At 41.9% G+C, this 16114-nt stretch overlaps 1 protein-coding gene across 16 annotated transcripts in view; it reads left to right on the top strand.

Annotated features, from left to right (window-relative positions):
- The window catches only part of SNTG2 (syntrophin gamma 2), a 221886-nt gene that overhangs the window by 13656 nt on the left and 192116 nt on the right, over positions 1–16114 (top strand). The window lies entirely within an intron of this gene.

Below are 16114 nucleotides of genomic sequence, written 5' to 3'. Positions count from 1 at the left end.
GTGGAAGAACCAAGTGGATTGATAATACTGCATAATTGACCCCGTGGACGAGTTATTGGCAATAACTTAAGTTTTTAAAAAATATGTCCACTGCAGGTTCTCAAATAAGTACTCTCCAGGGTGCTAAATGTTGACTCCATTAAGACACTAAATTGGGGGCTCAGAAAGGGGCTCCATACCCCATTTGCTGAGGCTGTAATTAGTGCTTATTTGTAATAAGAACCTTGATTATAAGATGCATCCTATGTGCCTCATACTGGGTTTGAAACGACTTTCTTGTATGTCATCATTTTTCTAATTAGAAGCACTAAGTTCTCCTTCTTAACTGAAATGATTAAATAACTATGTAAACTCAATGATGTTATGGACAGTTACTGATAAGAAAAGCAGCAAACCTGCATGCTTGTCTAGATTACAAGGATTCAAGTGAAAAATTTATGGCCATCAGAGGTCCACAGTGCAAAGATGTTTAGGGCCATTTTCCAGCCAAGGTTCCAGCCATGATTGTTTTCCAGCCAGGAAGTTCTGTCAGCACCAAAGGACAAGTGTTGGAATAGTAACACGGATCCCGTAATAGCAGGAATGGTCCCTCCGGTGTCCTAAGTAATCAGGTGTGCTCAGATGCTGCGTGCTCCAGCCTACAGCGGAGCTCAGATTCTTGCTCATTTATAACAAATCTGTTAACTGTTCTGTCTACACATGTGTCTTTTAAAACAGGAACATTCATAGCTCACAATCATGCCTGGAACCTTGGCTGGAAAATGGCCCTAAACATCTTTGCACTGTGGACCTCTGATGGCCATAAATTTTTCACTTGAATCCTCGGAGTCTAGACAAGCATGCAGATTTGCTGCTTTTCTTATCAGCAACTGTCCATAACATCATTGAGTTTACATAGTTATTTAATCATTTCAGTTAAGAAGGAGAACTTAGTGCTTCTAATTAGAAAAATGATGACATATAAGAAAGTCGTTTCAAACCCATTTTATTTCTAGTTGTAAACATTTTTTTTTGAAGTCAGAAAAACAACATGTTCTTTATGACTGCTGATTTGAATCATGAGAATTTGGCCGCATTTGAATGTCTCTTGCTCAGGATTGGAACTTCTTTTTCTCTTTCGTTTTAGGTAGCCGTTCCCTGTTACACGTATTCCCTAGGTTGAGCCAGTTCATATACCTGTGTCCCTGAGTCTCCTGTGTCCCTGTGGTTAAACCCCTGGGTAGAGAACCGCCAGTGCATGTAAAGGTGTCCTGCTTTCCTGTTCAAACACTGCTGTTGGTTTGTGCTGAACGCAATTTTCTGTTTTTAATTAACATCCCTGCTTCAGTCGAGGGGCTGGAAGCGTGGGAGAGCCAGTCATATGTGAGTTCCCACGGTGAGCTTGGCGACTGGAAGGTGAGAGCATGTCAGGTCATTTAAAGTGTGCATCTAGGAATGTCACCGCTTCGTCATCTAGTTAGAGATGTGAGTTATCGCGGGAGCTAAAGGAAGCAGGTAACCTCTGGGGAAGGATGTCCGTTTGTTCTAGGCTTTTGTCACGTGTTTCTCATCCTTGCTGACTCATCTTTGATTTCAAGTGTAGAATTTCTGATGATCTCTATGATGTCATAAGCAAGATTCACATATTTTAAGATGGGGAATTACCTGATTTTACCAGGAGATAGGTTTCCTATCTTGGATAGGTTTCCAAGATCCAAGTTTAAAAAGTGTGCTTATTTATTGAAAATACCAGATGTAAAAATTGCCGTATTTCACCAAACATGTGTAGAACAGCGGCCTTTTATATCTACATGTCTGTATAGCTACATAAACATAAATGTGGCTTTTTAAATTTCAACGTTAATTTAGTTCCATGTCCCTAGATGTCCCAGGAGACACACTTACGAAGGGTGACAAGAGGGCAGCACTGATGTGAGTTCGGTCAAGGGAGTGAGTGGCAGACGGAGACGTTGAGCTGCTTTATCGCTGGGTGGAGGGAGGGAGCTCGTGTCAGTGAGTTTATAGCCCGGTTCCCTCTCTGTCACACGGGTACCCCAGCTGCAGAATTATGAGAGCAGCTCGCCTGCCACCACAGGAAACAGGTGGCGTCGGGCACGTGAGGTCCGTCTCTGTACCGCAGGCCTCCGCGCTGTCCTTCTCAGAGCAGACACTCGCTCTGAGGCACGTGGACACGGGTGATGGGTGGCCGCTCCAGGCGGGACGGGGACAGGGAACCGTGTGTCCCTGCCTCCCCCTCACCCGAAGAACCTGTGGTCTGGGTTCTGAGTCACTTCTGACCTGATTCCGACATCCTCAGAAACTCGCTAATTAGAATCTACCTGTATTTTTTGCAATGTACCAAGGCAGGTTCAAGAAATGCTTTTGGGGGAAAAGTGCATGCGAATTTTGTGGAAAAAAGTATTTGTGTTTAGACTGGCGTGTGCTTTTCCTTAGTATCAGCTGGTCACTGCATGTTGTCATTCAGATTGTACCTTTGGAGAGCTTTGGGCTTGTTGTCAGGGAACACTGGATGTCAGTTTCCCCCAGGCCACCGAGGTCCCCACTCATCCTGCGCTGAGCAGCGGAGGCTCGGCGCCCTGGACGCCCGCCCTCTGGCCTCCCCGCAGCCTCACCTCCTTCCTCTCTTGCGTTTCATCTTCAAGGCTGTTGAAAAAGTGTGGCGAATATTATGCTGTTGTGATTTCTCAATTGAAATTATTGGTGAGACAGTTTCTGTTTTCTACGGAGGCTGTAGTTTTACATCCATAAATGTTGTTAACTAGCTATGTTTTAATTAAGCAAGGAAGTAGGACTTTTAAAAAGTGAATGTGCCCCTTAGCTTGCCTAGCGGACCGCTCAGCAGGCCCTGCTGGAAACAGTTAGAAAAGGCCAGTTACGTGTGGGCGCCGAGCTGCCCTGCCTTGAGCCCTGGCACTGGCGATGACCTTGTGAGAGTTTCCAGAGCGGCTGAGTCTCGGCGCTTTGCACTCAACACTGTCTGCAGGTTATTTACAGTCACACTTATTTTTCTGAGTGAATAAAGCTGACTCTAAACTGTTGACATTTGACAGCAATTCTAGTTTTGATAGGCACCAAAATTCATTTGAAATTTGGATGAATACCATTGTATTATGGCGCTGAATTGTACTATTATAAATACGATCATATAAATGGTAAGGTTCAGTATTGTAAATCTCATGGTGCTATCAGCATTCATACTATTTTATTTCTCGTGCTGATTTTAGTTGAAGGCTGACTCCCCTCCCCTTCCAGTGAGTGGTAATTGCATTTAAGCGTTGACTAAAAGAGAAGTAACTGTAATTATTTATATTTTAATCGAAGTAGTTTGAATGACAAATCATTGTAAGAATCCAATTCCATTTCTAGAATGAATGTGAATGCTCTCAGCAGGTGTATATTTTATTGTCTGTTTTATGAATTAATATCAGTAAGAATATAACCACATGAATGCACCCAGATTCTACATTAGGACATTTTTGTTCATTGAGCTAGTGTTTAGGAGAATAATCTGTATTTATAAAGTGTGACATAACTGCCAGTTATTCCTATCAGGAATTACAACACTTTCTATTGACAATAAATGTCACATTTGACAATGTTCGCACACATTTTGCATGACACGACTTTCAGAAACTAAGTGTGGTGGCCGTCGGGTCTTCTTTAAAGGGAGACCAGCTTCCCTTGCTAAGTCAGAATCCAAGAGGTGGAAGGGGAGCTGAACCCACCTCCCTGACTCTTTCCCTCCTAGTGTGTTGCCCCTGGAGCTGTCCCTTCGTGGTCCCTGCCCCCAGCTGACCATCTTCACCTCTGTCCCTGCGACACTCAGGCCGCCGTGTCCCCAGACCCCAGACCTGCTGCCCCCTCTGGCTTCACCTCCAAGGGGTTTGAGCTGCTGACGGCTCACCTGGCACGCCTCCCTCCCCGACCCTCTGCTTTTCCTCCTTCCGTCTCCGGCTCTTTGGGGACCTGGTCCTCTGCTCTGCCTTTCAGAGTGCGGTGTACAGACCTTCTGCTGTAGGTTCTTTTCTCGCTGTATGTTTCCAGGTGGCCTCACCCACCTCTGGTTAACCCACTGATGCCCAACACGGTGCCTCGGTGAGCCCCGCTTGGCTGTTCAGTTAACGCTTCCAAGATCCTCCGCCTAATCTTAATCCCGAAACCCCGCTCTCTCTCTGTGTTTATATGTCAGACAACGGCAGCACCACCCAGCCAGCTCATGTCTCTGTCTGATGTGCTCGTGCCCTTGAGGCCGCCTCAGGGCCTTTGCTCACGCTCCCGTCTCTCCCTGGACGTTGACCCCGTCCCTGGCCTCTGTCCCAGCCTCCATCAGCCCTGCTCATTCCCAGTCACAGCCGCGCCCCTTCTCTCCTGCTTTCAGAACCCACGTTTGTCTGGGTATCTGGTGCCCGTATGTTTTATGGGCCTCATCCCACCCTCAGGTGTAAATATGGACCAGTCTAAGTCAATGATTGCCTTTGGAAAGGGCATGATTGCAGCTTTGCCAGTGAGGCTGCTTGTGAGTGAGGGGGGAAGTTCCCCTTTCTTTCAGAAGGAGACGCAGGACTGGGTGAATAAATTACATGCCTGGTACGTAACAGCTGATACGCACTGTTGAATCATAAGTATTTATCTGAATTAATGGTATGTCATGCTGTAAGAGGGAGGAAGTTCTGTTTCTGGCTCCTGTACTGAGAATTTATATTTATGATTAGCTGTTTTGTAAATTTATTTATTTATTTATTTATTTTAGGCTGCATTGGGTCTTCGTTGCTGCGCGTGGGCTTCTCATTGCGGTGGCTTCTCTTGTTGCAGAGCACAGGTTCTAGGCGTGCGGGCTTCAGTAGTTGTGGCACGGGGGCTCAGTAGTTGTGGCTCGTGGGCACTAGAGCGCAGGCTCAGTAGTTGTGGCGCACGGGCTCAGTTGCCCCGCGGCATGTGGCGTCTTCCTGGACCAGGGCTCGAACCCGTGTCCCCTGCATTGGCAGGTGGATTGTTAACCACTGTGCCATCAGGGAATCCCTGATTAGCTATTTCGGGTTTGAATAATATTGTGCCTTTATATTTTTATAATAGCTGCATTTTGATATCAATTTTACAAATCAGCATAACTGTTAATGGTAAAATATACCGTATTCTCTTCTCATCTCTATCCTGCTGAGTATTATCCTTAATGATTTCTCTTCAGATAATTATACTTTACCAAATGGCTCCATTAGTTGACTCTTCACATTATAATTATCTTAAGTTTTTGTTACGTGCTGAGGAGCATGAAATTACTCCTCATCTGTAAACCTGGGGACGCTCGGACCCCATGAGGCGGCAGCAGTGCTTTGGGGAAGGTGTGTGGGCTCGGCGTAGGCAATGCTAGTCCTGTCGTCTTGGTGATAGATCCAGGCTGTCATGGCTTGTGTGACAAGGTAGACAAATAGCAGCTTCTGCATTTGTGGCATTAGAAACGCCAGAGGTTTCACTGCCTTCCTGCCGGGGAGGGCAGCCAGGAGAAGTGGCGCCAAGCTGGCCTTTTTCACAGCCTTGAGGCTTTTCCTGAAGGGGTCAGGACTTCATGAAGGTAAAATTAAATGTCATTTGGAAAAGTGCTTTGTGGTTACAGATGTGTTCATACCTGCACCTGCGTGCACACCATTTATGCGTGTACATCATTAACAGAGCAAAGTCTGAGCACCTGTTAGGAGCTGTGTTGGGAGCTGAGAGGACAAAGCAGGACAGAAGGGGTCCAGACACAAGGTGCATGCCGGCGAGCACCCCCCAGCTCCCCCTCCCATGACCACTAGAGGAGGTAGATTCTGGAAGCGCAGGCTTTGGGGCGGGGCAGGGGGGCACGAGTGGCGGGCGACAGGTGCTTCCTTCCTGCCCCCAGTGGTGACTGCTGCTTGTTGCTGGGGGTACGGCTGTGGCTGTGTGCACAGGAAAAGAGTGACACACGGAAAACATGATCGCAGATGTTTATGGCTGTTATGAGGGAGAGAGACACGACCTTCAGAGAATATCCTGTGTGTTAATCATAAGTGCTCAGCTTGGCGTCTCGGGAGGCTGCCTGGACCATCAGCTGCCCGGTTGTACCCTGGCTCTGTGACCCCAGAGTCTGGGGCCTGGATGCTCTCAGGTGACTCTGCGCGACGGTGAGCAGGTACCAACTTCTCTGTGACTCACCTGTAAGGCCGGGAGAAAAATAGGGAGGATACTCATATCTGTAGAATAATGACTATCATTTAATTCTTTTTTTTGAGGGGGATTAATAACAAAAGATCCAGGTGGGATATAATTGATTACAAACAGGAGACAGTGTGTGCGTGCATGTGTGTGTGTGTGTATGTTATAGCACATTTGGAAAAATCATTTGCTCTTATTAGTTATCTATATTATACATATTAGTGTATATAAGTCAATCCCAATCTCCCAATTCATCCCAGCACCACCACCACCCTGCCCCCGCTTTCCCTCCTTGGTGTCCGTATGTTTGTTCTCTATATTTGTGTCTCTATTTCTGCCTTGCAAACCAGTTCATCTGTACCATGTTTCTAGATTCCACAAATATGTGTTAATGTACGATATTTGTCTTTCTCTTTCTGACTTACTTCACTCAGTATGACAGTCTCTAGGTCCATCCACCTCACTACAAATGACTCAATTTCGTTTCTTTTTATGGCTGAGTAATATTCCATTGCGTATATGTGCCACATCTTCTTTATCCATTTGTCTGTCGATGGACACTTAGGTTGCTTCCATGACCTGGCTATTGTAAATAGAGCTGCAGTGAACATTGGGGTGCATGTATCTTTTTGAGTTATTGTTTTCTCTGGGTATATGCCCAGGAGTGGGATTGCTGGGTCATATGGTAATTCTATTTTTAGTTTTTTAAGGAAACTCCATACTGTTCTCCATAGTGGCTGTATCAATTTACATTCCAACCAACACTGCAAGAGGGTTCCCTTTTCTCCACACACTCTCCAGCATTTACTGTTTGTAGATTTTTTGATGATGGTCATTCTGAACAGTGTGAGGTGATACCTCATTGTAGTTTTGATTTGCATTTCTTTAATAATTAATGATGTTGAGCAGCTTTTCATGTGCCTCTTGGCCATCTGTATGTCTTCTTTGGAGAGATGTCTATTTAGGTCTTCTGCCCATTTTTTGATTGGGTTGTTTTTTTTTTTTAATATTGAGCTGCATTAGCTGTTTATATATTTTAGAGATTAATCCTTTGTCCATTGATTCATTTGCAAATATTTTCTCCCATTCTGAGAGTTGTCTTTTCATCTTGTATATAGTTTCCTTTGCTGTGCGAAAGCTTTTAAGTTTCATTAGGTCCCATTTGTTTATTTTTGTTTCTATTTCATTTCTCTAGGAGGTGGGTCAAAAAAGATCTTGCTGTGATTTATGTCAAAGAGTGTTCTTCCTATGTTTTCCTCTAAGAGTTTTATAGTGTCTGGTCTTACTTTTAGGTCTTTAATCCATTTTGAGTTTATTTTTGTGTATGGTGTTAGGGAGTATTCTAATTCCATTCTTTTACATGTAGCTGTCCAGTTTTTCCAGCACCACTTATTGAAGAGACTGTCTTTTCTCCATTGTATATCCTTGCCTCCTTTGTCATAGATTAGTTGACCATAGGTGTGTGGGTTTACCTCTGGGCTTTCTATCCTGTTCCACTGATCTATATTTCTTTTTTGGGCCAGTACCATACTGTGTTGATTACTGTAGCTTTGTAGTATAGTCTGAAGTCAGGGAGTCTGATTCCTCCAGCTCCGTTTTTTTCCCTCAAGATTGCTTTGGCTATCTGGGGTCTTTTGTGTCTCCATACACATTTTAAGATTTTTTGTTCTAGTTCTGTAAAAAGTGCCATTGGTAATTTGATAGGGGTTGCATTGAATCTGCAGATTGCTTTGGGTAGTATAGTCATTTTCACAATATTGATTCTTCCAATCCAAGAACATGGTATATCTCTCCATCTGTTTGTGTCATCCTTGATTTCTTTCATCAGTGTCTTATAGTTTTCTGCATACAGGTCTTTTTGTCTCCCTAGGTAGGTTTATTCCTAGGTATTTTATTCTTTTTGTTGCAATGGTAAATGGGAGTGTTTCCTTAATTTTTCTTTCAGGTTTTTCATCATTAGTGTATAGGAGTGCAAGAGATTTCTGTGCATTAATTTTGTATCCTGCAACTTTACCAAATTCATTGATTAGCTCTAGTAGTTTTCTGGTAGCATCTTTAGGATTCTCTATGTATAGTATCATGTTATCTGCAAACAGTGACAGTTTTACTTCGTCTTTTCAGTTTATATTCCTTTTATTTCTTTTTCTTCTTCCAAAGAAGAAGCACTACCTGACAGCACTATTTACATAGTTTCTTGCAAAACTATGTGAATAGGAGTGGCAAGAGTGGACATCCTTATCTTGTTCCTGATCTTAGAGGAAATGGTTTCAGTTTTTCACCACTGAGAATGATGTTTGCTGTGGGTTTGTCGTGTATGGGCTTTATTATGTTGAGGTAGGTTCCCTCTATGCCCACTTTCTGGAGGATTTTTATCGTAAATGGGTTTTGAATTCTGTCAAAAGCTTTTTCTGCATCTATTGAGACGATCATATGGTTTTTATTCTTCAATTTGTTAGTATGGTTTATCACACTGAATGATATGCATATATTGAAGAATTCTTGCATTCCTGGGATAAATCCCACTTTATCATGGTGTATGATCCTTTTAATGTGTTGTTGGATTCTGTTTGCTAGTATTTTGTTGAGGATTTTTGTATCTATATTCATCAGTGATATTGGTCTGTAATTTTCTTTTTTTGTAGTATCTTTGTCTGGTTTTGGTATCAGGGTGATGGTGGTCTCATAGAATGAGTTTGGGAGTGTTCCTTCCTCTGCAATTTTTTGGAAGAGTTTGAGAAGGATGGGTGTTAGCTGTTCTCTAAATGTTTGATAGAATTCACCTGTGAAGACATCTGGTCCTGGACTTTTGTTTTTAATCACAGTTTCAGTTTCATTACTTGTGATTGGTCTGTTCATATTTTCTATTTCTTCCTGGTTCAGTCTTGGAAAGTTACACCTTTCTAAGAATTTGTCCATTTCTTCCAGGTTGTCCATTTTACTGGCATAGAGTTGCTTGTAGTAGTCTCTTATGATCCTTTGTATTTCTGTAGTGTCTGTTGTAACATCTCCTTTTTTATTTCTAATTCTATTAATTTGAGTCCTCTCCGTCTTTTTCTTGGTGAGTCTGGCTAAAGGTTTATCAATTTTGTTTATCTTCTCAAAGAACCAGCTTTTAGTTTCACTGATATTTGCTCTTGTTTTGTTTCTATTTCATTTATTTCTGCTCTGATCTTTATGTTTTCTTTCCTTCTACTAACTTTGGGTTTTGTTTGTTCTTCTTTCTCTAGTTCCTTTAGGTGTAAGGTTAGATTGTTTATTTGAGATTTTTCTTGTTTCTTGAGGTAGGATTGCATTACTATAAACTTCCCTCTTAGAACTGCTTTTGCTGCATCCCATAGGTTTTGGATCATTATGTTTTCATTGTCATTTGTCTCTAGGTATTTTTTGATTTCCTCTTTGATTTCTTGAGTGATCTCTTGGTTATTTAGTAATGTATTGTTTAGCCTCCATGTGTTTGTGTTTTTTATGTTTTTTCCCTGTAATTGATTTCTAATCTCATAATGTTGTGTTTGGAAAAGCCACTTGATATGATTTCAGTTTTCTTAAATTTACCAAGGCTAGATTTGTGACCCAAGATATGATCTATCCTGGAGAATGTTCCATGTGCACTTGAGAAGAAAGTGTAATCTGCTCTTTTCAGATGAAATATCCTATAAATATCAATTAAATATATCTGGTCTATTGTGTCATTTAAAGCTTGTGTTTCCTTATTAATTTTCTGGTTGGATGATCTGTCCATTGGTGTAATTGAGGTGTTAAAGTCCCCCACTATTATTGTGTTACTGTTGATTTCCTCTTTTATAGCTGTTAGCATTTACATTATGTATTGAGGTGCTCCTATGTTGCGTGCATATATATTTATAATTGTTATATCCTCTTCTTGGATTGATCCCTTGATCATTATGTAGTGTCCTTCTTTGTCTCTTGTAACATTCTTTATTTTAAAGTCTATTTTATGTGATATGAGTATTGCTACTCCAGCTTTCTTTTGATTTCCATTTTCATGGAATATCTTTTTCCATCCCCTCACTTTCAGTCTGTATGTGTCCCTAGGTCTGAAGTGGGTCTCTTGTAGACAGCATATACATGGGTCTTGTTTTTGTATCCACTTAGTGAGACTGTGTCTTTTGGTTGGAGCATTTAATCTGTTCACATTTAAGGTAGTTTTCGATATGTTTGTTCCTATTACCATTTTCTTAATTGTTTGGGGTTTGTTTTTGTAGGTCCTTTTCTTCTCTTGTGTTTCCTACTTAGAAAAGTTCCTTTAGCATTTGTTATAGAGCTGGTTTGGTGGTGGTGCTGAATTCTCTTAGCTTTTGCTTGTCTGTAAAGCTTTTGCTTTCTCCATCAAATCTGAATGAGGTCCTTGCTAGGTAGAGTAATCTTAGTTACAAGTTCTTCTCCTTCATCACTTTAAATATATCGTCCCACTCCTTCTGGCTTGTAGAGTTTCTGCTGAGAAATCAGCTGTTAACATTATGGGAGTTCCCTTGTATTTGTCGTTTGTCCCTTGTTGCTTTTAATAATTTTTCTTTGTCTTTAATTTTTGTCAGTTTGATTACTATGTGTCTTGGCATGTTTCTCCTTGGGTTTATCCTGCCTGGGACTCTCTGTGCTTCCTGGACTTGGGTGGCTGTTTCCTTTCCCATGTTAGGGAAATTTTTGACTATAATCTCTTCAAATATTTTCTTGGGTCCTTTCTCTCTCTCTTCTCCTTCTGGGACCCCTATAATGCGAATGTTGTTGCGTTTAATATTGTCCCAGAGGTCTTTTAGGCTGTCTTCATTTCTTTTCTTTCTCTTTCCTTTATTATGTTCCACTGCAGTGAATTCCACCATTCTGTCTTCCAGGTCACTTATCTGTTCTTCTGCTTCAGTTATTCTGCTATTGATTCCACCTAGTGTATTTTTCATTTCAGTTATTGTATTGTTCATCTCTGTTTGTTTGTTCTTTAATTCTTCTAGGTGTTTGTTCTTTAATTCTTCTAGGTCTTTGTTAAACATTTCTTGCATCTTCTCCATCTTTGCCTCCATTCTTTTTCCGAGGTCCTGGATCATCTTCACTATCATTATTCTGAATTCTTTTTCTGGAAGGTTTCCTATCTCCACTTCATTTAGTTGTTTTTCTGGGGTTTTATCTTGTTCCTTTCTCTGGTACATAGCTCTCTGTCTTTTCATTTTGTCTATCTTTCTGTGAATGCGGTTTTTGTTCCACAGGCTGCAGGATTGTAGTTCTTCTTGCTTCTGCTGTCTGCCCTCTGGTGGATGAGGCTATCTAAGAGGCTTGTGCAAGCTTCCTGATGGGAGGGACTGGTGGTGGGTAGAGCTGGGTGTTGCTCTGGTGGGCAGAGCTCAGTAAAACTTTAATCCACTTGTCTGCTGATGGGTGGGGCTGGGTTCCCTCCCTGTTGGTTGTTTGGCCTGAGGCGACCCAGCACTGGAGCCTACCTGGCTCTTTAGTGGGGCTAATGGTGGAGTCTGGGAGGGCTCACGCCAAGGAGTACTTCCCAGAACTTCTGCTGCCAGTGTCCTTGTCCTCACAGTGAGACAGAGCCACCCCCCTGCCTCTGCAGGAGAACCTCCAACACTAGCAGGTAGGTCTGGTTCAGTGTCCTATGGGGTCACTGCTCCTTCCCCTGGGTCCTGATGCGCACACTACTTTGTGTGTGCCCTCCAAGAGTGGAGTCTCTGTTTCCCCCAGTCCTGTTGAAGCCCTGCAATCAAATCCTGCTAGCCTTCAAAGTCTGATTCTCTAGGAATTCCTCCTCCTGTTGCCAGACCCCCAGGTTGGGAAGCCTGACGTGGGGCTCAGAACCTTCACTCCAGTGGGTCGACCTCTGTTGTATAAGTGTTCTTCAGTTTGTGAGTCACCTACCTAGGGGTCATGGGACTTGATTTTATCGTGATTGCGCCCCTCCTACCATCTCATTGCGGCTTCTCCTTTGTCCTTGGATGTGGATATCTTTTTTGGTGAGTTCCATTGTCTTCTTGTTGATGATTGTTCAGCAGTTAGTTGCTATTCTGGTGCTCTCCTCAATTAATTCTTGAAGACTAAAGTTTTTAAATATTTTTCCTTTTCCCTCAAAACTGTATTTCTAAGTATCTTTGTTTCAGCTTACTGAAAAATTCAAATTCAAACAAACATTTTCAAATTTCAGTTTGAAATTATAAGATCAGTTTAATAAATTTGGAATGGATTTTTTTGGAGAGTTTCCTTTATTATTATATATTAAATATCTATTTGTAAATGAAGTATTTTTGTTGTTTAACTTTTACTCTCCATCTCATTGCAGTGATAACTGGTGAATACATAATGCAAGATTTGGATGTAAAATGTGGCATATTTTTAAATTCTGCAAAGAAGGGACATGTTCGTGAAGCTGGGCTGACTGAAGCTTTGTGAATTTCCTGTAATCACTTGAGAGAAAAACTCTAAAGCCACTTATCTGAGTTGGTGTTTAGGATTTGAAATACAGTGGGAACCAGGATTTACAGCTAAAATTTCTTGTGATTGAAATCAGTGGCATTTTAAAAAGAAATTGGTCCATTTAAAATCCAGAGAGATTTAAAAAATTAATTTGAGCTTGCAAAATGTTTTAATTTTAACTTTAAGATGCAATATAAGTAAAATGTATGTATTTTATATTTTGATGTTAATATAGTTAATAAGGTCAAACATTCTAAATTGACATTCAGGATTCTGGAAGAATATTCACCTAAAACCATTGTATTTCTCTAAGATTTAAGAAATTAAAATCTAAATCTGAAATTGCTAATAACAAAAGATAATAAAAGATGAATAATGACATGATCACTCACATACTCTTCCTCTGTATATAAAATAGATTTGTTCTAACTACCAAAATGAAATAGGAGGAAGTAACTAATGATATAAATGGGAAGTACAATGCTTAGATAAGATTTAATCACATTTAAAAAATTAATTTCTAAATTGGATAAAGTAGTTTAGCTATTAATTTGATATGAGCATATATAGTGTGGTATGTTATATTAAGTAGCAGAATACTTAATAGAATGAAGAGGGAAAAGCTGGTAGCTAAGAAAGAGTGGAAGTAAAATTGAAAAGCTTTCCTGTCAGGACAAGATACAAAACCTTGACTGCATCTGAGAGTGATGTGCCTTGTACGTTCTCTTCCTGATGTAGGTGGGGACCAGCCCAGATCTTTGAAATTCTAAGTGCTTTGTGCATTAAAATTATTTCCTTCCTACGCTTTATCAGATTCCATTGTGACCTATAGGTTCTTTTCACTTTTATCAGGTGGAATCAAAATGCTTTTAGATTTGTAATTTCCTTTTTCACAGGTGGGAAGGAGGAGGGGCAGGTTTGAGAGGGGTCTGCTCAGCGGGTTCTGGAATAAGGAACCCAGTCCTGGGGAAAATGAGAAACAGTGGCTCAGCCGGGAGAGCCCCCACGGGGCGGGCACGCGGTGGTGTCACCACGTTGGCTGTGAAAGCCTCAGGCTGTGCTTGGGTTGGAGGGAGGAGGGGAGGACTGAGGTGACGGGGGATGAAGCTGGACACCAGAAGCAGGGTCATGAGGCCCCGCGTGGCAAGCACGTGGACGAGGCTGCATTGAGCCCCCTCTCCGGTCCTTCCTTGTGGGATTCTGGCTCTTTCTATTACCTCCTTTGGTTTAAATACATTTGTTTCACATTTTGGCATTTGTGTGAATGGTAGCATAATATTCCTGCCTCAGTGTGGAAAGTGTGTAAAACATTGAACAGCCTAAGAAAGAGTGTGACCTGGACATATGTTTATGCCTAGCATTTCATACACCTCTTCTGGCCTTTTTTCACTATATATCCTATTAGCTAAAACCATCCTTTAGATGCACTTTTTGTCCTGCATTTAAAATTTTCTCACTATAAAAATGATAATTTTCACACTTTTTAGACACGTTCGTCAGTATTGTTGAATCTCTGCTCAATATTCTATTGTATCAGCAGAGAGGCTTTGCAGCTATTCCCATAAGAAGGGATTTAATGATGAATGTCTGCTTTTGTGTGTGGAAATCAGCACCAGCCCTTCCAGATCCTTCTTGCTGGCTCACTTATCTTTGGCTAAGCTGACTGTGTTCCTTAGGAATCCTTGTTAGCACTTAAGTTTACTCACAGTTTATAATCCCATGAGGAGAAAATTCCAGATTTCTAAATCCCACAAGGCTCGCCAGTTCTCAAGCTGTTTGTTCTCATTTGTCAGAAATGCATCAATAAATTATGTTTTCAGGTTGGGCTTGTGTGGTTCACTTTCTGATTCTGATATCTCACCACTGACTGTGGAGGGAAGAAGACAGTGGGATGGTGCTTTCCAAGGTGCTGATGGAAGAAGAAACATTGTTAGTCCCGCCTTTTATACCCAGTGCAACTGCTCATCAAAGCTGAAGGTGCGATAGAAGCAGGTCCAGGTGGACGAGAGGGGAGAGAATAGGTTCCTGGAAGGAGACCCTCGAGGCCACGGGAGACGGAAACCCATCGGCTCCAACCCACTCGTGCCCTGCTGTTGACATGATGTGTGCTCTCTTGTTTTCTAACTTCAAAAGTCAGACTTAGGACTGCTTTTTCTACAAGCTCTTCCCACATCTTGCGGTTTTCTCTGTGCTGTTCCTTTGTTATCGCAGGCATTCCTTCCGGGATCCCTGTTCTTCCTGAAGAACATCCCTAGAGGTTTCAGTGGTGAGGGTCTATTTAGGACTAAAATCGCTCATTTTACCACACTCTCTTCCTGAAAAAGTTACAGAATTCTGGTTTATTTTTCATTGGTATTCTGAAGGTGTTATTTCCTCTTACTCTCACTGTTGCTGTTCAGAACTCGGCCATCAGTGGACTTGTCATTCTGGTCGGGTGACTGTTTACACTCTGTGTCTGAAAGACCTTTTCTTCTTCATAGTCTTCAGTGTCGTGGCGTTGTCTGCGTTAGTTACAAGCAGTCCTCAAGCACTTTCTCTGAGAAGTCTGCCCCTCCCCGCAGTGCCTGTTCTCTTTGTGGGGAATTCCACCTGCAGGTGATGGGATCTGAAGCATCCTCCCTGTCTGCGGCCTCTCTGCTTGTCCGTGGAGATGGGTACTCAGGTCTTCCCTCCAGAGCACCTGGCTTGCTGCCTCCCCGCCAGCAGGAGTCCTGGGGCAGGATCCCCTCACAGGCACCTTTCTCAGGTGCCCTGTTGTCTGGGGTGTTCAGAGAGCTGTGCTGGGGTCCCAGGCTCATGGTACCCACCCTCTTTCCTTCACCCCTCGCCTCACAGCCCTCAGACCCCTACCTCACACCAAGCCCTGTCTGCCTGCTCTCGCTCCTCCCACCCCTCACAGGTGTACCTGGACCCCTGGGTGGGTGTCTGCTTCTAGAAGGGACTGCACCAGCACGCTGTCTTTTGTTCCCACTTCTCTGTCTCTCTGGGCTGCGTTCCGTGTAATGTCTTTAGTTTTACTTTCCTGGTCATCAAAACTGGTTGGTTTTGAGAATTTTTTATTCTGTCGTTTCACTTACAGTAACTTCTTTTATATGTTTAAATCTATAAATGTACTCATTTTATATTCTGCAATTCATAATTTTAACATCTGTAACCTTTGATTGCCTGATTCTGCGGTTTGCTAATTTTGCTTAACTCCTGGGGTATTACTTATTTTCTTGTGTTTTTAATAATTTCTCTTTGTGTTTCTTGGAAATCTGATGGTGAGCATTCTTTGAGGAATATATTCCTTTAAACTTTGTCTCTGAGAGTTCTAAGATTTGGAAAGGCTTTTATAATGTAGAAGCCGTAAGGAAAATGCAGACAAATCAGACTACAAAGAAATGTTTTTTAATCTTGTAGGAAAAAATAGATAAGTTAGAAAATAAACAAATTCAAAACAATGAAAGAGAAAATTATTTCTAATACAAATGATAGTTGAAGAACTATATTTTTAATTTAAAAAGACCTTGTGAAA

The sequence above is a fragment of the Balaenoptera borealis genome, assembly GCF_965194805.1.
Source record: "Balaenoptera borealis genome assembly, chromosome: 15".
In the NCBI taxonomy this organism is placed as follows: domain Eukaryota; kingdom Metazoa; phylum Chordata; class Mammalia; order Artiodactyla; family Balaenopteridae; genus Balaenoptera; species Balaenoptera borealis.
The sequence above is the reverse complement of the archived record's forward strand: the minus strand, read 5'-3'. Positions and strand labels throughout refer to the sequence as shown.